This window comes from Ursus maritimus, unplaced genomic scaffold, assembly GCF_017311325.1.
Source record: "Ursus maritimus isolate PB19 unplaced genomic scaffold, ASM1731132v1 scaffold_4, whole genome shotgun sequence".
NCBI classification, from domain to species: domain Eukaryota; kingdom Metazoa; phylum Chordata; class Mammalia; order Carnivora; family Ursidae; genus Ursus; species Ursus maritimus.
In genome coordinates this window covers 81451835-81453675 of record NW_024426552.1, presented here as the reverse complement: position 1 = coordinate 81453675, position 1841 = coordinate 81451835, and positions in this window count along the sequence as shown.

Here is a 1841-nt window from a genome sequence, read left to right as displayed (position 1 = left end):
CTGCTGCAAGGGCTGGACCTTCCGAAGATTTCATTTTACGTTTGTTTAAACTCAGGCCTTGGTGCCTCGAGTTTTGAGTGGAATTGTCCAAGGAGAGAACGCTACTAGAGAAACTATTCTAGTCAATCCCTTCTTCCCGCTACCCCCACCCGGTTCCTATTGCTCTCCGCCCCCACCCCCTTCGCCAACTCACAGTCTGGGATCCGAACACACAGTAGAAAGAGGGAGGGGCGAGGAAAGGGCTGTGCGGCGAGGACCGTTCCCCCGGCGCCGCAGCAGCGCGGGGCGAGATCCCTACCGCCCTGCCACTGCCTGATTTCCCTCTGTGCCGGGACTGAAGCATCGCGCGGAGGAAAATTGATCCCTGTTTGCTTATTTAAAAAACAACAACAACAACAACAGAACAAAATCGTGTAGCCTTACAGATTTTTCATCGTGGCAACAAAATATCAACTTTCTAGCCCTCGGAGCAAAACCTTTTTTGTCATTCACCTAAACATTGTTCAGTAGGTGGGGGTGGGAATAGGCAGACCTCCCAGAGCAGAGGGCACGGCATTCCCCCCCCCCACTCCCACGTCGCGCGTGGAGACAGAGTCCGGGGTCCGGCGGGGCGCAGGGCAAGGGGATTTGGTGTGCAGGGCGAATAAAGGCCAAGTTCTTTAAAACCTCAAATAACACAGGAAGAGATGGGTCTTACCATCTCTGTGGAGTCCTTCGCTTGTAACTGCAAGGAGTTGTCGGGTGGCCTGCGTTAAGTATGCCTGCGGCGCCTACTAAAGTCTGGGCCTAGGAAGAGAGTCATCTCCCTCCCCTCGACCCACTGCCCGCCGCCACTTGATAGCTGCTGCGTCTTCTGGCAGGTTACACACCCACAATTAATCTTTCTTATTAAAGCCTCCATTCTGTACCCAAGGGGCGACTCAAACCTATTTAGATTTCCTTGGTTGGCTGCACAAATTTAAGTGGGCAAAGAGTTATAAACCTAATAACAGAGGGCGAGAGAGAGTGATTTGAGTAGAGAAGACGCAAGATTCACTAGGGGTGTAAGGACGCTGCGGGCCTTGCCCACCCCAGGCACCTGCCTCGGGGTGCACGCCAGGCTCTGGGAAAGGCAGCGAGCCTCCCGCACACACCCCGCACGCAACAGCCGCACACACACCTACAACCCTATCCTTCCGCTAACAGGTACACTTGAATTGAGATTGCCTCTTCCGGAATTCTTACAAACCCCTCCCAGAAAGGCGGCATTCTCAGAGCATCCCAAACCGGGGAACTTCCAGAGAACCGGGGAAGGTTTGCACTGTTCGGGATTAATTGAGAATAATTAACACTGGAGACCGTTAATCACCACTTTGCTGCTCTCACCCTCCTTTCGGGTCTGCGGCGACTGCCTCTCTCTCTCCGACTGCCGGCGCGGGTGGGTTCGCTGGTGAAAGTGAAGACGTCGCGGTAGCTGTCACCCAGTTCGGCTGTACTTTTTTAAACGCTCGCATATTGTTTGATTACTAATTCGAGTTAATATGATCTTTATGGCAACATAACAGTGGATAATTGGCCTTTTTTTCCGAACAACAATGTAAATCACAATCGCTTTATTATTTAATAACGTCAAACGCTTCGTTGGATTGGCCCCGACCGAGAAGACCTTTTCTTTCTAGACAGTGTTGTGGAGGAAGAACAATGAAGATCTAATTGTGGAGATTTCATAAGTTGGCTCCCGTAAATGAACAGCTTAGATATGGAAGTTCCAGCAGATGTGGGCACTATGCGCCGTAGAAACTCTACCCCCCACCCCCATACACACAGCCCAAACACTCTATTGGAGGTTTTTTGTGGTGATG